The following is a 22,044-nucleotide window of genomic DNA, read 5'->3' as shown; positions in this document are numbered from 1 at the left end:
ATTAGATACACAATTGCACGTAGATCTGAGCATTCACAAATAGTCAGACTAATAGGGAGTTTGCCTTGACTCACATAGGAACTGAAACCCCCTTTGCATAATATTAGATCTGGGCAAGCATGGGAAATCCTGCTAGTGATCAGAGAACGCTCTTTAAAATGTTTCTAAAGAAGCTCTCCAAATTTATTAGGGTCTGCAAGGGCAGGACAAGTCTAAGGAACAATAAAAAATATATAAACATTTGAAATGGCTGTTTTGGGGCTGGCAAAAATGTAAGTAAATCAAAATATTTGTACAGGAGGAGCCCCAGAGAGGAACCTATTTCAATTGGATCTTTTATAGTAGCTGGACCTTGAAACAACACTAGCATATCTAAATGTGCACTGTTTAGTTATTGTGGGCACATTTCACTGCTCACAGCCTGCTGAACTTCCACTCTTCCTCTCTCAGGGCCTGATGCAGTGCTCAATTAAGTCAACAGAAGTCTTTCCAGTCACTTCAATGGATCAAGCCCTGAGGTTCTCTGATGCTTATGGAGCTTGACCCACCTAAACTACTTTTTTCACTGAATTCTTCTCAGTCTCTTTCTTTTCTCTCTCTCTGCTGCCTCCCACCTGTCTGGCAACAGTGCAGCCCGCCCCAACGCACCTAAAAAATCCTGACTAGAACAGAACCATGTTTACAAGGGCATTCTGCTACATTTCAGCAGAGGCAATGGCCAAACTTTAGGCCTTCATTCTTCCCTTGATGCATGCATGGTAAGATGTGGACAGGGGGAACATCTTCATATCCTGCTGGTAGAGCAGGGAGATATCTAACTTTATCTCTGTAGAGGTGGGTGAAGCTCAGATGATTCAGGGGTTTAGTGTGGATAAGCGTGCAAACAACTAGGTTAATCCCAATGACCAGGATGTCTCACTCCTGCAGAAATCTCACAATGGTTGCTGATAACTTGAAGAAGACAGTATCACTGCTGTGCCCTTTATTAGTGCCTCTTGAGACTTCACCACAGTGCAGAGGCCATTAAAAAAGTCAACACTTTTTTTTAAAAAATGCTAATTGAATATTTCTCATCTAGCTCTGGTTTTGTTCCAGTTCTGAGAAACATCCTTAATTTTAAAGATAATTTCTCATCAGAAACTATGGGCCAGATCCTGCTGCCGCTGAAGTCACTAGCTAAGCTCCCACTGACATTAATGATGCAGGATGAGAACCACATGGATATATTAATATTAACAATGAAGAAACACTCTTCTCTGCAATTAGAAGTAGTAGTAGTTTACATTTATACTGGAGTAGCACCTAGAGATCCCAGTTGGGATCCTCATTGTGCTGGGCACTGTACAAACACAGATAAGAGACAATCCCCGTCCCTGAGGGTTTGCAATCTAACGGACACAAAACAGACAAAATGCAACGGAGAGGGATATAACGTACAAGTGACTGAATAACAGCTACTACCCTCATGGGTCTTCAGCTCGGTATATCCTCTTGAATCAAGTTGTTTGGCTGCTAGGTCCTCTCTTCAGTGCTTCCTTAATATTCATATTCAATATCTATCTACCCCTCCAAGGTCTATTTGCCTTCCCTCCATCCTTACTCATTCTAGTCACCCCCAAAAGCCAAACCAAACACAGAATGCAAGCACTTATTTAGCTTCACTTACCAAATAAATAAGTAAATAAATAAAAAGAATACATTCATATTTCAAGGGTGGGGAGGGGAGGGCTTTACAAAAAAAACAAATCTAGCTAGATACATCTGACTGTTTTGGGTGGGGGAGGGTTGAGGAGAATAAAACTGCAAAATGAATAACTTATGAGAATGCAGCAGATGCAGAGTACTATGGTATCTGGAACAAAGTTTGCATCAGGAGTGTGTGATCAAAAAAGCAAAATTCTTGGGGAAGGAGAAAAAATTAAATCAAAATAATGCTAACAGTGACTATCCAGACAAATATAGCTTCACACAACAGGAGCAATTTCATTCTCAGATCAGTCCAGGAATTCTCTGGATTCACTGAGCTATAGCGCTCACATCAAACCAAGCTGAGTGCCATCAAGCTGAGCTTTCTTAAAGCATCAGAAACACTAGTGCAGTGTAATCCAAGTTACAACCCCTACTCCTTTGTACCTTCTCCTTCTCCTCCTCCTCCTCCTCTGGTCAGAGTCTCTCATTTGAGGAGTTCATCCTCAGTGGTATACCCCCAAAGGACATCTGGCAGCATCTGCCTAACAGGACAAGCCCACCAAGGTATCAGGAGATTTCCAACGTCTTTTCTGCAGCCAAAACATAAGCTTTTTCATTGAGAAATCTTTATGTACCCAAATCCGTATGCATAGAGACGTCTGTGTATAAAAACAACCTGAGAGGATAATAAAATAGACAAACTGCCTTCAGGGGCAATATCAGAAAAACATATGGTCTTAGGATAACAACAAATTCATTAGCTTTTTGCATATTTCCCTCATGCCTTAGTTCTTATATATAACATATCTTTGCTTTGTAATATCTCTGTACATGCACACACTTAATTAACGCATAAAGAACAACAACAAGAACCAAAAAGACAACATATAAAGCTTGCTCCTGATCTGGTCTATACGAGTGCAAAGCAGAAACAAGTGCACTGCACTTGCAGGAGTTGCACTTGTGTAAAACTGGTGTGAGCTATGAGTGAATTCTATAGTCCAAACAAACATCACACACTATAGATTTTTCTTCTTTGGGAGATCTTTTATATATTATTAAGTTACACTAAGGCCATACTCGAGCCACTGTGGGTTTTTCCTATTTATTATTATTTGTTTTGCAGAAGTGGTTAGGTGCCCTAGTCATGGACTCCAATGTGCTAGGTGCTGTACAAAACACAGGAGAAAAAAGTCCCTACCCCAACCACATTAAAACCTATATATGCAAGTTTCTCATGGAAGGGGCAGGAAACTTTGCAAGCTTTGACTCACCGAGTTTCCTCCTCATTCAGAGATTTGTTTCTCCTAGGAACGGCTGGGTGGGGTGGGCAGAGACCCTGTGCATCTACATAGTCACCCTGATCCTGTCCATCTATCAAGCTATTTATACTACACTCACTACAATAGTACCTGAACGCCTTAATCGACATGTGAATCCCCATGCTCCAGGGCCACACAATAGCAGCTATGAAGGTGGCTCCCTGGATGTTCAATAGAGAGGACCAAGACTTTTTGGAACACAAAACCAAACCAAAAGATCACCAGAAAACTGCTGCCTGTTTGGAAATGTTTCAGGTTTTGGAAAAAAAATTCAACAAACGAGTTAATAAAACCATTATTGACATTTTTTGGTGACCAGAACACAGGCTTTGGTGACAGAAACACAAAGTGTTTGTTATAAACCGTAATGCTTTCAAGCTTGTTTGCAAAACATTTCCATTAAAACGTTTTGACAAATTTCGAAGAAAAAAAAAAAAAAAACAACAATGGATGCGTTTGATCCCTGAGAAATGGAAACATTAGCAGTTACTTGTGAATCTTTAAATTTTCAACCATCTCTAGTGTTAGAAGCTGATCTCCAGAACGTGGCAGCAGCATGCCACAAAGAGCTGCTGATCCCTGGCTCCACCTTCTCCTGTGCCCCGATCTTCAATTTTCATTGAGCCCTGAGCACAGAGAAGCTTCCTCTAGGTCCCACAGAGATGATCTTTCCCTCATAGCCCAACCTTCTGCACTCCTTGGACCCACCTCTTTATTGCCCTACACCACGTGCAACCAGTTACACCCATGCAAAATGACGCCATTCTGCACCGCTGTAAGTACCTACATGTGGCATAAAGCAGTAGCGCGGCACTGCATGGAATCAGTTTGGTTTTGCTCTAGGAAATGGAAAGGAGACTATTACATCTAGGAGGCAGCTGTTAAAGTATCACTAGAGTCCACATATTTTAAAGGTTATGAAAAACCACTGTGTGGCCCGAGCTAAAAATTCACGGCCTACAAAGTCTCCTTTTAAGTAAGTAAAGCTGCTTGGCCATTTAGGAGTGCTCGAGAAAGCACTCCAGACTAGTAAATATTATATACATACACTTGAGAACTCAAAGCCAGCTCTCTTTCAAATGCTGTTAAAATAATTTACACTGAACCAGACACCTTGTATAAACTGAACACTTATTCAGCGTCAAACTATACATCTGAGCGGATAAGTGGATGGATGGACTGGGCCTTGATCCAGATGAAAATATTCACCATGTAGTTTGAAGCATGTAAGTGCCAGAAGTGCATCTGCAGCAGATCAGCCGACACAAAGAATAAAGGCTAGCCTCCTGTACCAGCTGAACAAGCCCAGTCCACCTGTTCTCCAGCCGGGGGAGCTGGGCAGCTCTCCTTCAGAATGAGAGTTAATTCAAATGAATGGGGCTCCAAGGTAAAGGAATGGCAACAGCTTGAAATCTGGACAAATTTCAGTTCAGTGCAATCTGAACAGTGAGTTAAAAGGTAGTTTAAATGTCCCTGTCAATCACAAATAGCAATCCTTTTTTGGGAGTTTTAAAATGTTTTTATCATCCCTGTTGCTGGAGACACATAGTGACTGACTATCTAGAGAGTGTGTAAATGATATACTTGTAATATAGTACTCCATTACTAGATATCTCTGCATACCGCACACAATTCCTGATAGGCTGTGGTCCCTGGTAAAGATGAGAGACAAAGCTGGAACTAAAGTTATGTGGACGGCTGTTTGTTGCTGAATACATTTCTCCAGTTTATTCCATATGGCCAGAGGAAACCGTGGAAAAGATGATACACAACATTCTTTCAAATACACAAAGTGAACAAATTAATTTGTTTTCTTCAATCTCTTTCAGTTTTAGAGAACTTCAAATGTTACTTGTAAGAATAAATTTTTTTTTCTGTCTGAAGTGTGATTTTTAAATTTGCAAGGTCCTTCTAATTCCTTTGGCTAGGTTTCTCTCACAGAAGGCTCTGCTGACCATGGGAATTTCTACAGTCCTAGATCTGGAATGCCTGCTCTATTCTGCATGGCCTAATGCAGCGTGATGAATCAATTCTTGGTCTGGACATGACAAACATTTTTAAAAAAATGCACTTGGGTTTGTTTAGAGAATCTTATGGCCCACCCAGCTCTCAGATCCACTTAGTGGCTCTCAACCTTTCCCGACTACTGTACCTCTTTCAGGAGTCTGACTGGTCTTGCGTAACCCCAATGTTCACCTCATTTAAAAACTACTTGCTTACAGAATCAGACATAAAAATACAAAAGCGGCACTTTACACTATTACTGAGAAACGGCTTGCTTTCTCATTTTTGCCATATAATTATAAAATAAATCAATTGGAATACAAATAGTGTACTTACATTTCAGTCTATAGAGCAGTCTATAGAGCAGTATAAACAAGTCATTGTCTGTGTGAAATTTTAGTTTGTACTGACTTCGCTAGTGCTTTTTATGTTGCCTATTGTAAAACTAGGCAAATATCTAGATGTGTTGAGGTACCACCCCGGAAGACCTCTACAAACCCCCAGGGACACGCATACCCCTGGTTGAGAACCACTGCACTCTAGAGTAGAGACTATTCTCCTGTCATCTTTCTTTTGACTTCTGTTGGGGATCTTGCTCTGGCCTCCCAGATTGTGGGAGACAATGGATCATCTTCAAGGCACATGACCCTTCCTAAACCTCTTACTGGCTGACAGCTACAAAAAAATAACCCTGTGAAATGTTGGTGTTGCTACTAGCAGAAATTTACACGTCCCACTTTTGTGCATTTTTACATTTTGAATAAATCCCAAAATATTTAGGCTAGTCAAGACTAGAGAGCTTTGCAAGGAACTTCTGAAAAACCTAACAGAACTAGGCAAGTTGGGGATCATGATGGGCAGAGGGAATATAATGCTGCCAAATGCAAGGTGATGCACGCCTAGAACCTATACAGGCTGATCAGATTGAATTTAACTGTTGCTACTCAGGACAAACAGCTTAATGTCTTTGTGAGCAAGAAAGAAAAGCATCTGATTCTTATGGTGTGGTGATAAAGAAAAGCAGACAAGTTACGCTGAACTAAGACAAGGATAAAGAAAAATGTAAATATCATACTGCCATTGTATAACCAATGGAACATTGTCACCCAGTACACAATGTCTGGTTAGTTCTGGTCACCTCATCTCGAAAAAAGGACATAACAGTAATATGAAAGGGCAATAAATATATCTGCATGGCGAAGGGTTAATTTAGGAAGCAGATGGAAAAAAGGTGCCACAATAGAGGCGTACAAAATAATGAATGGCATAGAAAGGGTAAGGGCTCCTCTTTATCCCCTTTCATATATAAGGGCATACAGAACGTCAGGAGATCAAGTTCTCTTTTGAGGTACTTGCCAATCTGTAAAGCCCTTGAGCCAGATCTTCAGCTGGTGCAAATTGGCATAGTTCCATTGAAACAAACAAACAAAAAGCTGAATTGTGAGAAATTCGCCTTTCCTTCATTTGAAGTTTCAATAATAATTTGTTCACAAACCTCCCATTGACGCCCAACGCTATTTAAATAAGAGACACGTAGGGAAGCCCAAAAAAGTAACTGGTTCTTTTTTAGAATGTCACTGCACACACAGTTCCACGACTATGGATTCAGATAACATCTTGTGTTACTGCAGAACGATATTAGGCACTTTTAAGTTAGGCTCTCTCAGTCTGTTGCGTGATGTTTCAGTCTCAGTGTGTCTTCATTTTAAGGGCCTGATCCTGTGGGATACTCAGCAGTTCCAACAAGGGGCCAAGGGCTTATTCTCTGCCATTGAAGCTGAAAGGGTCACATGACTAGGAACCTCAATACCTGGTAAAAATATGATCACCAAGATATTTTGGAACTATCTCTTGATACCCAAAGTCAAAGCAAACCCTAAATCATTTTTTTTAAAATGACTGTACCTGAGGATGCTAAACAATCATAGAATATCACGGTTGGAAGGGACCTCAGGAGGTCATCTAGTCCAACCCCCTGCTCAAAGCAGGACCAATCCCCAATGTTTTTTTGCCCCAGATCCCTAAATGGCCCCCTCAAGGATTGAACTCATAACCCTCGGTTTAGCAGGCCAATGCTCAAACCACTGAGCTATTCCTCTCCACCCCCAACAACATGCATTTGAATATTTCTTGCCATTCATTTGCAAATAAATTCAGCAAAATAAAAACGAATACCTTTAGCAATGGAAGACAATGCTAGGAGCAACGTAGCAGCAGCAAGAGGCTCTTTTTATTTGCCACAGCCACTCATTATGTATCACTCAGAGAAATCCTGCTGTTTTCTCTGTTTGCAAAGAAGCCTCAAGCCTTTTCTCAGCAGCTGTCACTTGGTTCTCAAAAAAAGGGCCTCTCAGCACCATGGCGATTAAATACCATTACAACTTTCCTCCTTCTGCATACTACAGTAGGCAATCAATATGGGCTTACATTTTATGAGACAAGGAGTTAACTTGTTCAATTACAGTGCAGACAGCTCTATTCTTTTGTAACAAGTAATCTGGATAGGGAAATCGATACTGACAGGTCCGATGCACGCCAGCTAATTTCATATTATCCTCAGCCAATCAGGTAGCTCAGAGTAATAGAGTTGTTGTTACAGTTCATTATGGAGAGGTGGGATCAATATCTGTACAATAAGAGGATTGGCAATGCATCTGCTGCATAAGTAACCCTGAAGGGAAAGGAAGTCCCACCAGTGCAGCAGGCAAACTCTCATTTCCATAGCCGGTGAAAACAAAAATGTATGAGAGGTCTCCGCTCCCTGACCTACAATTAAAGATGAAAATGTCCCAGAATGGGAGCAGGATAAACAAACCTCACTCATCTACCACAGAGATAAAACACAGAGGGGCCAAAGTTGAGTAAAATGTTAATAGGAGATTAAAAGACATGCATATGCTTCGTAGAATGAGATAACACATGCACAGCTAAATGGATGAGAAACAATCTATTATTTTTGAAGCATTACATTAATACAGAATGTATGTTTGGCAAAATACAAGGAGGGAAGAAAGAAAATATATAATCACGTTCTGATGAATATATTATACATTCTCTCTCTCTTTCATGGAACATGTTTTCTTTTGTGATGCAAAATCCTGTCTACATTACCATTTGTTATGCAGTAGAACAAAAAAGTGGCACAAGTTAAATGCATGAGCATCTTACTCAAAATAAGGGTTGAGGGAGGGGCATGCGCAAATGTGGTATTTTGAAAAATAACATAGAACACCTATTTTTCCTTTAACTACTTTGTTCAAAAATTTAAAAAGCTCAATAAAAAAAATAAAAGAAATCAACAAAAAGGTTTTTCACGGTAATGTAAGGTATTGGCTGAAAGTTATATGTTTGTATGAGATAACAGAAAAGCTAATTCTACCTATACTCACCCCTAGAACAATAGGCAAAGGCCAGGTATCTTATAGAGATGTGATGTAACAATTTAGATCCACATTTTAAAAAGTGACCTTTAATTTTGGATGCCTCATTTGGGACACGTTGGGTCTTAATTTCAGAAGTGCTGAGCATCCACAACCCTTATTAACTTAAAGTGGAGTTGCAGATGCTCATTCCCTCAGAAAATAAAGCCCTAGGGGGTGAAATCCTGATTCCTGACCCCACTGAGATCAATGGCAAAAATGACACTTGACTTCAGTGGGCAGGTGGGGAGGGGCAACACTTTACCCCAGGTGTCTAAAATTGGGCACCCAGAAACCAAAGCATTGAAAACTGGAGGCCATTTAAAAAAAAAAAAGCTTTAATATGTAAGAAAGAACACATGTCAAGATATACAGTTTGGGAAGATATCCTTATTCCATGAGTGTATTTTGAGACATAACATAAAAGCAAAGGCTAACATTTTTCAAACGTGGCCACTGTTTTAAGGTGACTCAGATTTGGGGAACCCAACTCAAGATGTCCACAGCCAGATTTTTCAAGGTATTTGGTACCTGGCTCCCATTGAAAACAATTGGTGTTAGGCGCCTAAATACCTTTAAAAATCTGACCCTGTGTCCCCCCAAGTTGGGCATTTGAATATGGAGGCATCCAAAATTTGTGGACATTTTTTAAAAAAACCTCACCCACGTATTTGCACCTCGGTGATAACTGGGGGTTTAATCTTAAGTGTTTCACATAAAGAGTCCAGTACTGAAAGTGCTCCAAGTACAGAATTACCAGTATCTTCAGTGGAGGAGTTCTGTGCACATAGCCCGTGCAGAACTGGCTCCTCTATCAGGTAACTTTATGATTCTCTGTGCTGCTGAACTATTGGCAATTGAGAATTTAGAATCAGATTAATCCTTTCTAATCTGCCCATTTGTGTAATACTGCTGCTTTACTCTTAAATGGTGATTCCCAATCTACCTCTGAAAAACATTAATGATATACATTCCTTCAAAAGTGGATTTTTCATGCATTATGCCATCATCACTCTTAAAAACATGCCAATTTTGACTTTGATAAACAAATAAGATTACCTCAGTTTTCCTGACCTATTTATCCAAGCCAGAACATACAAGTTTTTAAAGCTATCCATTACTTTCTCACATATTTTAATCATGACTCCTTGCAATGTTTGCATAAGGCTAAAAACATTTTTTGGATTACATTCCAGTTTATTCATTCATATTCATATCCCTGTGTTACTGCAGTAATAATCCAGAAAATACCACAACAATGATTTTTTCATGCTATCTGCTTTTTAATAGGAATTGTAAAATATTTATCATTTACGTCCACTACTAAGAGAAGTGCTCACACAAACTGGAAACTGTACAGTGCTTTAATTTGGTCCAACTTTATTTAATTTAAGATGGTTTTTATGGTTGTTTACAAGTTGAATGGAATATGCCGAGTGGGTTGATACATTATGTTATTCCGGCTCAAGAAACCAGTCCAAACATGCCTTAGAGTCACAAGTGTAAATGAGTTTGGTGGTTTCAACCTAATCCCTATTGGACATTTATCTACATTAGAAAGAAAAACAAAACAAAACAAAAATGCTACATAACTTGGTATGCTTCAGCATGATTAGCAGTTTTTGGTTGTTTTTTTTTTAAACTTATTAGCGGCCAGGGCCTATGGCCCAGGATTTGCAAATCAGGATTAGGGCACATTGGCAAGGCTGGGTGGAAAAGCTTGCCCAGCCCATGCCTGCACTATGCCTGGTTTTCTTGCCACCATTCTCAGTTTCTTATCAATAGTAACATTAATCTCATCCTACTTCCTTCTTATACCTCCCAAAAATTCCTGGTGGCATGTAACAGTGTTAACATTAATAGCTTTTGTAGAACCAGTATTACAAAATACAAGTTTATATGCCGTGTAGTCATAGTCGTGTCAGTCCCAGGATTATTAGAGAGGCAAGGTGGATGAGGTAATATCTTCTATTGGACCAATTTCCACTGGTGAGAGAGACAAGCTTTCGAGCCACGCAGAGCTCTTCTTCAGGTCTGGGAAAGGTACTCCCAGGGCCACAGCAAAACACAAGGCGGAACAGATTATGTGTTAACTATTCATGCTAAACAATGTGTTCCACCTTGCATTTTGCTGTGACCCTGGGAGTCCTTTTCCCAGACCTGAAGAAAAGCTCTGTGTGGCTCGAAAGCTTGTCTCTCTCACCAACAGAAGCTGGTCCAATAAAAGATATTACCTCAACCACCTTGTTTCTCTAAAATACAAGTTAGTCTCAGAGCTGCTTGGTCTTTTATTTTATTATAATCTTTAAAATAGATCACTGGTACCCTGATCTAATTCCTTGATCTGGCCTGCCCTTGCTTGGAGTCCACTAAGTATTATTGATTTATGCATGGACACACCAAAAATGCAAGCTTGAGGAAGGGTGCAACATGTATTTTCCCTCTAGAAACCCCACTCAGTCTTCATAAGACTGACCAACCTCAATTTGTATGATAAACTGAGACACAATAGGGGCCTTGGTTTGTCATCACCTTGCACTTTGCACAGTTGCTTACACCAGTGCAAAATGGGTGCAAACTGCACTAAAAAGTAATGATAGCATTTTACACTCACTTTTGAAAGGTAGCCATTACCACACCAGGTGCATTATGAATCAGGTCCTTGTCGTCCATGGAGAGCCAGTGTGTGGTGCAAACCACTGAAGGAGTGACTTTAAGGAAAGAGCTCTCCTGACAGATTTCATATGATTCATGTTGCTAAGGAAACCTCCTCTTTTGTCCGTGATGTGGGCACACCAGTTGTCTCATCCAGATCTCGTGACTGCTAAATAATGTGGCCTAAAAGAGATGTATCAGAAAAACAATAGTTGAAGTACCAGGTAAGACTCTTAACTGTGTGATACCCTCTTCGGTCCCCCTATCATATTAATAAAGACAATGGACCATTATTTTTTATTTCTAAAGTGTCGAAAGACCTTACAAGAAAAAAAATGAAATTAAACACAAGGTAGAGATATATCCAGTTACATCCTTTTCATCTGGCATATAGGCAAATGAGATGCAAAGGCAAAAAGAGGAATTACGTATGTTTTAACAGTTATGTATGCTCCTGAGATACACTGATGGTTAAATCAGGCATAGGTAAGAGCATATAAGATAGACTGGCAAATTCTTATCCACCATGTACTCTAGAATAAAAGTAGATCAATGTATATTAGCTGGGAGCTACCAGCAGCCGACAGACTTGAGAATGTCTCTGACTGTTCTGGTAAGTGTAAGTGAGAAATGTGTGCATTTCTCAGTAAAGGATAAACAGTTCTAACTTGTCCTTAGAGAGTCCTCCTACGTATCAGCATTCCTATTCTCTTGATATGTGAAAGTACAGTGGTGTGACACAAGTACAGGCTAACTTTCATATCATACCTCCCAGGTGACCAGCATTTTGAACTGTGAAGGCTTTGAGCCCTTCAAACCCAGCTAAATTAATAGAGGGGGAAACAGAGTTCTATTTCATCTCAGAACCAGTAGATTTTGGGGATAACAAATGCAGAATTGTTTTCCTTATTCTTCCATGTTTTCATTGTACAATCTTGATGGGTTTTTAAATTCAGGGCCACATTTTCAATCTAAATTGGTTTACCAAAAATGGCATCCGGTGGCCAGACTGAGGCCACTTTGAAAATTTGGCTCTAAAGAAATAGCAAAATAGTGCCGCTTCGAAGGATGTACTGCAGTGACAAATATCTACGTCTATCCTGTGAAATATTGTGCAGTCTTTCATGGGACTAGAGCGTAGTGAATCAAGTGGGACACCTAGGTTCAGTTTTCTGGAATTTCATCTCAGCTCGCTTTTTAATCATGGTTACATCAACATTTTTGGGGTCTCAATTGACCCATCAGTAAACAGAGAAAACAATTATCCTCCTTTTTGTTTTCTTTTCACCCTTTTAAACTTCTGCTTTACAATTACTCTCATAGGGGACAGAGATGCCCAGAGTGGATCTTGCAACCACAACAATGGAGTTATTTCTGAAATTAGGCTCAATATAGCACATTAGAACCAAGGAATAGCTTTTTCATCGTTAACTATAGGTGATGCACATCAATATTTTTAACACACAACTACAGCATTTAACAGCTACTAAATCCTTGGATCTATTTATTAAGAGACACCAACCAATTTATGTTTAATTACTTCATAAAAGAAACTGAAGTAGTACAGGAAGAGTTAAATGCTATACTAAAAGGAAGAAGCTACAAGTAATCACAATTAAGAGGAAGTCCCAGGCTATTTAAATGCTACGATCCAATTATATCAGGTAAAATGAATTACTCCTTTAATGCTGACTTTATATGAAGATACCTTCTTATTGCTCTCATTAATAATCATCAGACATCATTTTAGCCCATCCTGGCTGCAATAACATTTCTATTAGCATCATGGTGTAGCAGGGCTGACAATTAAAATAAAAAATAAATCAAACCCAGAACTGCATAAATGTAATTATAGTTCAGAAAAGGAGCTTTTATGACTATTTGATTAGTCAACTGAACAGTACTTATCTTTTAAAGCTTAAACTTGAGCTAAATGAAAATTTAGACATACTATTACTGTAGCTCCTGGAAAACGAAGATGCTTGCAGCATACGTGCTAAAGAGTTATTTAGCTGTATTTGTACAAACAAGCAATACATTAGTTGAGAAGTGTCACCTGAAATGGACTTAATGAGGCTGGAAACTGACAGAATATGTGGAATCACAGGAGGCATTTATTAATGAAAACTGCAACTATCGACACAAACAATCAGGCTTCCACACTTCAGTTCCAGCTTTATTTCCTTTGTTTACCATGGACCATGCTATGCCAGGAAATCTCTACCTCACACAGCAGCATCTTGTGGCTGAATATTATACCACAAGTATATTACTGACACTGTCAATATCCACTGCTGCAGGAGGATTCTATCCATAAATTATAGTGGGTATGACTGCATACCTTTGACTCGTGTGACTTCCATAGGATGTAAATAACGGCAGCAGCAGGATTGGGTCCAGTATTTGCAGACCATATATAAATGCATAACACTTATCAGTTCCTTCTACAAAGCACAAAAAGCACTTACAAAGAGCCAGGAATGGATACTCCAAAAGGTGAGAATTTATTTATGGGCTAAGAGCAAATAATGTTTGAGGCTTACCTAACGCAAAGTATGGAACAGTGCCAACCACAATCATGCTCAAAGGGATATGTGAGAGGTTTGGAAAGTTATAAAACAAATATTTGATCAAATATGCATCATTATCAAATTTTCCTCAGGAATGTGCAGAATTTCTACTTCTAGCCTTGAATGTTTGATGCTGAGAATTTGCAAGAGACTCATTTACACAACAAAACACGCAGAACTTTTTTTTTTTAAAAGAGGGAAAAAAGGTATTTTGATAAGAGCTCTTATGTCTTCAAATTTTTCAACCCACACTGAAAACTTGTATTTTAAAACTTCATAAATACTTCAAAAGTTTCATATTTGAAAGTACAGAGTCAGGAATCTAATCCCCATTGCCACACTAGAACACCACAACAATTACATTCTCACATTCTCATCTTCTATAACACTGCCACCTGCACCTTCAAATAGGATTTTAACAAAGTTCCTCCTCCTCTGGGAAGGAAAACAACAATATCTTAAGTCATGGGTCTGAAAGTAACATTTACAATAATCCTATCTTAAAAGTTATTTGGCAACAAAAACAAACGCCAAGCCCAAGAACTTTTGTTCCATTTTAATAGCATTTTCATGAGGCTACAATACAGAGTGACCAAGTCTTGCAGTACCATCCTGAAACTGTACCAACCCAGCTGAAAGAAAAAAGGGAGGAGGGGGAATTGTTAATGTCACATCGGCAGTTAAATCACCCAGCTCCCACTGAAAGATCAAAAGAAGCTGGGTGCCAAAATCCCATTCCTGGTTATTAAAGTTGCCTTCCTAATAACCCATTTTTTGTCATGAAATTTCATGATTCGTATATAATGATCCGGATCTGAACAAGCCTAAATGTGAACGTGCTCATATCCAGTGCCAATCTGAATCCAAACTTTAGATATTTATTCTTCAACCATCAAAAAATAATTGCCCACTCTCTGGAGTGGATTTTGTAAGACTGAAGTGGAATGATTGAATTTTCAGTATTTATTGCATAAGGATTACAGTTGTACCCAAGCCCCAAAGTTCAGGTACAGACTGGGCTCTGGATATGAGCTCTTTCTGGAGCATCCTTGGGCTCCATCTCTATTATGGATGTTGCATTCAAGAAGTACAACAGTAGCTACTATAGACTAATATTGTATGCAGTGTTGTAGCCATGTTGGTCTCAGGATAAGGGAGAGAAAAGGTGGGTGAGGTAATTATCTTTTATTGGACCAACTTCTATTGGTGAGAGAGAGAGACAAGCTTTCAAGCTTACACAGAGCTCTTCTTCAGGTCTGGAAAATGTGCTGAGAGTCTCACAGCTAAATACAAGGTGAAACAGACTGTTTAGCAGAAATAGCACATATTTCAAGGGACTGTTCAAGGTGAAGTGGCCTGTTCAACACCCCTCTGGCATAAGGGGGAAAGGCAGCTGGAGTGGGGGTTGTGAGCGGGTTATAGATTGTTGTAATAAGCCATAAATTCATGCCATGATTTTTAGTGTCTAGCTAAGTTATGAACTTAAGCTTCCAGCCTTGGCTTTTGAAAGTGCCAGGCAGGTTTCTTTTGAGGATGAGGACTGAGAGGTCAGATATAAAATGACCACTTTGCAAAAACTGTTAACCCACAGGTGATATGATGTTTTTGCCTTTTATCATTTTCCTGTGTGAGTTCATTCGAGAGCATGTGAGTATCCGGTTTCACCCCCATATGAGACATATCACCTGTGGGCAAACACTTTCAAAAAGTGATCACTCTATATCTGACCTCTCAGTCCTCATTCTCAAAGGAAACCCGCACTACACTTTCATCAGATGAATCTGGGAGCTTAAATTCCTAACTTTGCTGGACACTGAAAATCATGTACTGAATAGAGAGTTGGAACTATGGCTTTTCACAACAATCTATAACCCACCAACCCCCAGCCAGCTGCCTTCCCCCTGTGAATGGAGGGGTGTTAATGGCCCTTGAAATATATCTCTACTTATGCTACACAATCTATTCTACCTTGTATTTAGCTGTGACACTCTGAGTAAAAGTGAAAGCTTCTGTCTCTCACTAACAGAAGTTGATCTCATAAAAGATACAATATTATTAGTCAAGGCGGTTGAGGCAGTAAGTCAGACTGCTTTAATCTATGTTTGGTGGGAGGAGAACTCCAAAACCATTTTAGGAGCTCATTTTTCTGGGGCAAAATTCTCATTGCCTTTACATAAGGTTTCAGTATCCTAAATGCTGATTGTGCTGCTAGTACTTCCTCAGACGTGCTCAACATAGCTGTTGTAGGCATCTTGCAGGAAGTCTGTATGACTGGTTTGCCTAGATGCTACCACAGTCTGAATAAATTATAGCAATGAAAAGGAGAGGTTCTCAAGATGGGGCTGTGGATTGCTCTTCTTCCCTCTCTCTAGGACACAAAGGCAAAATGTTCTATTCTGGAAGCTTTACAAACACCTTTCTGAGGTAGTCTTCCCTCTATATTCTCTCGTTGCTATTAAATATGCTTAAGAATGATACCTTTTCAATAGTTTCTTACTCTCCTTTTCTCTTCCTCTCTCAGGACCAAATTGAGCACTGAATGTTAGAAAACCTAATTGAGCGCCAAGGGGGTTGGAAGAAAAGTATGTTAGAGCAGCTTAGGGCTCCTTTAGATTAATTTAGGTTCCACTTTTAGTCTGTCCATCACTCTCTACATTGCTTTTGGATTACAAGATATTTTAAAGGCTTTTTTGATTGACCAAGTTGTGCTCTCTCCTCTCCCACTTTTACACCCATCACTAGTCTAGCCTTAGCTCAAATTATCTAGTTCTGAATGCAATGATACACTTTAGCAGCTGCGTACGTGCACTGCTCTGCATATGTGCACTCCACTGATTTGCTGCAGGTTCAGTCATTGAGTTTTAACTCTCTTGGTTTTCTGAGTCCAATGGACCCAAATCAGACATGCAAGAAAGTGGGCCTGCAGCCGCCAATTGGCAGAAAGCTTGAAGCCTAGGAGATATTTGTTTTCATAAGTTCACTGGAGCTATGGAATGTTGTGTCTCATTACAAAAAATAAACAGTTATGCTACACAATTACAAGGACTTCAACAACAAACAACAAACCAACAACATTGTCATCTTCTGCCCCAGAACCCAAAGTTACACTTCTCTGAGATATTCACAAAGCTTGTCCCCTTGTTTATGCCTTTGCACTTCCAGGTGCCAGGCACCACCAGAATTGCCAAAACACCAGCCCATGAGATGAGCTGTTATCACATCATTTCAATCCAAGATGGGAAGTAGAAGTGTCAAATCTCATGCCCTGAGAACTGACTCAAGAGCTCTGGACAGTTTGGATAGCTCCAGGGTCCTGAACCAACAGCTGAAGTCAATTGAAAGAGTCCTGTTGATGTGAATGAGCTTTCAATCAAGGCCCTAGTTGAGCACTTTAACTTTTAGATACTTATTAACACCAAAACAGGACCCTGAGATTCAAATCTTATTACTTACAATACTGCTGTATTTTACCTTCAACAACCACACATCAGAATGACTGCCCAAGCTCATTTGAAATCCAGAGTTTACTAGCCCAGTCATGTACTCCTTTCCATATCAGACCTTCAATCAATATAATCAAATCTGAGGAGGACAGAGAAGATGAGAGGGGAAACAGGACTATAAATGCTACTTCATAGCACTCCTATATGGTGGATAGTGAGTTGATTGTATGCTTCAATTCAGAGTTTTGGCCTGAGATTTTCCAAATGAATCTTACTTCTTTTGAAAAAAAAATCTATGGGATTTGGGCACCCAACTCCCATGGCTCCTTTGAAAATCCCAGCCTTTTTTTGGGTCAATTATATGCTAATACAGTAAGTCAAAGCCTTTGTTTTTGATGCTGTGCAGCCTTGGCTTGCTGAGAACTTTAGAGTTTTTGTTCTCTTTGAAATGTTCAAAATTCTGTTAAAAAACCCTGAGCTCTCTTTAGAACAAATTCAAGTAGTAAATATCCATCATACTAAATTCAGGACCACTCACACATTGATTTTAATAACATTTGTTTTGTTGATTAATCTACTATTCTCCAATACCTTTTAAAAATTCTAGTTTTTTGTTCCAACATAAAGATTTCTTTAGATCCTGGCAGCCTTGGCGGCTGATTATTTTATAAAGCCACAGAGAAAGGAGTTTACAAGGAACCAAATGGCTAATCATTATTCCCCATCAGCAATGAGCTGTGACTTGTGTAAATTGCATAATAAATTAGGTATTTTGAGATAAATGAATTTACAATAAACAATCATGCAGTGAAAAGCTCTACTTCTTGTCTCCAAAGGCACAAGATCTGGTAAAAATCAGCCACAGGTAGTTAAGTGATTATAAACTGTAAAAATAAATCAACCTGATATAATTGCTCTAAGGAAAAAATTACCAACATATTTAAAATTTCAACAGTGCACCCTTTCCCATATCCATTCGGCATTATCTAATTACCTTCACATTTCATTTCCATCAATGATATGACCTGCATTTTCCTTTTATAACTGTCAGGGAGGGGTGGGAGGGTGGAGTGAGGGACCACAGTGATAAATCAACCTCACCATTAGGACTGAAATGGCTCATCGCTGCAGCTCTAAATCCAGGATTTATAAAGATGTCTAGGCCATATAGCACACTTGTGGACACCATAATAAATTCATGAGCACATTGCCAAGGCAAACTACTTCATTATGTGGCAGGCTGCTGGCCATTAATCTAGCTGAGAGAGATTCCTAGGAAACTGAGACTGCTTGGAAATTTATGCAGGCCTAAAGTTACCCATTTCATTATGGATTTAATCTGCTCTTTCTGCCAGAGTGCATGAAAGGTTTTTACAGTTTAGATCAAGTGCTTGTAACTCCCTATTTTATATTATTTCTTCAACAATAATGTCCTAATTTCCTCCTCAAAAAACTGTTCATGCTGAATGACTTCACGCTTGCCTTCTTCTAATATTACACTAGATAAAATATTTATACAATCAATTGACAAAGAGCAATTTTTTTCTTAAATGTTCCATTAACATGTAAATTTTCATATGATCTTTATCTCATATGCAAAATGGGCTTTGCAGTACCCATCCTCTCCCAGACTGTTAACCCTTTTGTCGGCTCTAAAGAATCCAGATCAAAACGGATTCAGTGGCATTAAGAGAGCCCTGAAAGTAGTCCTGTATTTAAATTACTATTCATTAAAAGGAAATGTAGCTTGTAAAGTAATTTGGCTCTCTCTTCCAATGGTTGATTACACGTGTGTGTGTGTGTGTGTGTGTATTTGTGTGTGTGTACACGCACACATGTGAGAAACAGAAAGACAGACACATTTGAGATGTAAAGTCCTATATTCATGGTGTATGAAATGATTGGTGTAGACTTTATAATGTAACTTAATAGCATGACACTATTTAAGTAGAGTGTTCTAGTGAATCTGATATATTAGATCATCATAATAAAAACTATAAAGATAATAATTTGCATTTAAACTGCACCTAACAACTGAGGTTCTCAAAACTGTTCTTTTTTTAAGATTTATTTTTCAGCCTGGAAATACCACAATGAACAATTTATCATCATTATACCCACTTTACTAATGGAGAAACTGAGGCACAATGAACCTAAGTGACTTGTCTAATGAATCTGGAGACTGGGACAACAAATAAGTGGCAGAAAATGTCATCGTTTTCTGTTTCTTTTTATTTGCACCTTGAGTTACTACTGTTATAATACCATTAGAGGGGCTGTATGTCATAAAATGGGCCCCAACTTTTTGGAGGTGGCTCTGAAAAGTTTTCATCACTGGGGTTTCATGGTGCTTTTATTCAAATGCCTGCCATTACAGTCAATTGATGAGTTTCACATGTGTTCCTTTGCCGTTATGATTGCAACATCCTCTGCTTCATTCTTGTTACCAGTCCTGATAACCTGCCCTGTAAAAGAACATATATAACATTTATTGGATAATAATCCCATCCACTATTGACAATGCCAACCTAATGCTATGGTGCAGATATAAATAATGCGTCTTTACACTAGGCATGGTAGAAGATTAACAAGCAATCAGGCATTTAGACAACTTGTTCATCACTAACAGAACAAAGTACCTTGGTTGTATTTTCCTTTTATTAAAACCCTTCATATTTTTTTTTGTCTTGAGTGACAAAATAGCCAGTGCCCCTGCACACACTAATACACAAACTGAGGGGGATAATGCCATGCACACACACACAGTGATGGTCTACCATGGGATCACTGTACATCTATGCTATGGAACAACTCTGTCTCCAATAACAAAATCATGATTTTTGGTGGTGGCCATTAGCTTTCCTGGCCACCTGGTACCTCAGGTGCACAGACCCTCTATCCCACATACCCTCAAGCCTAAAACTACCCCTCAAAACTAAAATATCTATCTGATAAAATCTAACTTCCTTGGGGATAAAGCTCATAGCATAGAATACACATGGATAAAGCTCATAGCATAGAATACACTGAACAGCCCAGTTAAAAGAAAATCATTCTCTTATTTCTCAACAGTGCAAAAAGTGGACCTAACCATATTACAAGAAATCAATCTGAGGCCTGCAAAGCCTGAAAAATTGAAAAGTGAGGTGGAGCCATATTCCCATACCTTACAGAGAAATCAAGAGAATCTACCATTTTAAGATAAGTCACTACAACCACACACCTTCCAAAGAGAATTTTGATCCTAGCAATTTTAGGTTCTCCATAGCAATGTATATTTCTCTCTCTCTGTGCGCTGAGATAAAGGCTCAGATGCAATGGGCTCTTCATCTCTCTTGGTTCCAATGACAACACAGTCTACTTGAGCTTTGTTCTCATGCTCTCTTCAAAACCCTTCAATGTGCACTTTTTCTCCCTGATCTCCTCAAAATATTAACTAATCAAAGCTTAATAATCTAGGAGGAGACTTTCAACATAGGATCCAAATTAACACACGTACATATTAATCAAACAGCTAGGTAATTTAAAACCACCATTGCAGTGGAAACATGAATCTGATGATAGAAATCTCTTCTGGAACTCCACTGTAACAAACTACTGCAACTCACAATTTTCTAACAGTACATAGCACTTCTCCCCAGGCTACATCCGGAAGCCGACTCATCTTTTAGTTAGAAATATTTCTCACTGGGGTGAAGATTCGAGAAGTTAATGGATTTCCAAAAGGAATTTCAGACAGCTGTTAAACTGGGTCATACATTGAATTAAACTGACCCTAGGCTACATCATTACACCAAGAAGCACTTAACTATGAATCAAACTGTTCATTGAAGTGCTTTATCTTTTGTTTATGCTGTAAAGAACTAGAATTTTAGATTATAACTAGCATATTAGATACTCAGTTAGTAACTACACTTGGATTATATAGTAGATCTGTCTTGTGTAAGGTTCATTTCCCACATGCATGTGCGATGGCTGCCATTTTGGCTGACACACCAGGAACAACTAGAACTAAAAGCATGAGCACAGAGCATGAGATGAAGAGTCCAGGCTCTGTAACTGGGGTCTATGACAACTCCTATCCTATGGGATACTAGGGGGACCTTTGACAAAGTCACACCACTGGGTTACACATGCAACTCACTTTTGCTGTTTGTATTAATATATTTTAGTTGGCTAAAAATGAAAAAAGGCATCCACTAGTACATTTATATTCACGGTGATCCAAAAAGCTTAAAAATTGGCTAGACAACACCCCCCACCCTGGCATTTTTAATGGATGGGTGGTGGTTGCTGAAGTTGTGGTGGAAATCTGAGAGAGTTTAGGTTGTCTGTCCAAAGGATGAAAGTATTTTTGATGCATCTCAGGTATATCATTGGTTCTGTGGTGCATTTGTCCAGAAATTTTTGTCCAAGGTGGCCCATGAAGAGGTTGGTATATTGGGGAGTCACCCTAGTGTCTGTGGCTGTTCTCATGGCTTGAGCAAAGTATTTCTTGTTGAACATAAAATTGTTATGGGTGAGGATGAAATGGATGAGTGATGCAGTGTCCTGTAGTGTCTATGTGGTGGGTCCCTCAGATATCCACCTATGCCAAACTCATCCATTTCACTTCACCTTGAATGGTCCCTTGAAATATACGTAAACTATTTCTGCTAAACAATCTGTTCCATGTTGTATTTAGCTGTGACACTGAGTATGTTTCCCATATCTGAAGAAGAGCTCTGTGTAAGCTCGAAAGTTTGTCTCTCTCACCAACAGAAGTTGGTCCAATAAAATATATTGCCTCACTCATGTTGTCTTTCTAATATCATAGAATCATAGAATATCAGGGTTAGAAGGGACCTCAGGAGGTCATCTAGTCCAACCCCCTGCTCAAAGCAGGACCAATCCCCAACTAAAGCATCCCAGCCAGGGCTTTGTGAAGCCTGACCTTAAAAAC

At 39.2% G+C, this 22,044-nt stretch overlaps 1 long non-coding RNA gene across 1 annotated transcript in view; it reads right to left on the bottom strand.

The window, feature by feature from the left end:
• LOC122462596 overlaps positions 1–22,044 on the bottom strand; it is a 299,344-nt gene that overhangs the window by 138,123 nt on the left and 139,177 nt on the right. The window contains exon 2 of the long non-coding RNA XR_006285273.1: positions 11,049–11,272. This is a non-coding gene — a long non-coding RNA (uncharacterized LOC122462596). The remainder of the gene's footprint in view (positions 1–11,048; positions 11,273–22,044) is intronic.

Source organism: Chelonia mydas, chromosome 12 (genome assembly GCF_015237465.2).
Source record: "Chelonia mydas isolate rCheMyd1 chromosome 12, rCheMyd1.pri.v2, whole genome shotgun sequence".
Classification (NCBI taxonomy): Eukaryota; Metazoa; Chordata; order Testudines; family Cheloniidae; genus Chelonia; species Chelonia mydas.
The sequence above is the reverse complement of the archived record's forward strand: the minus strand, read 5'-3'. Positions and strand labels throughout refer to the sequence as shown.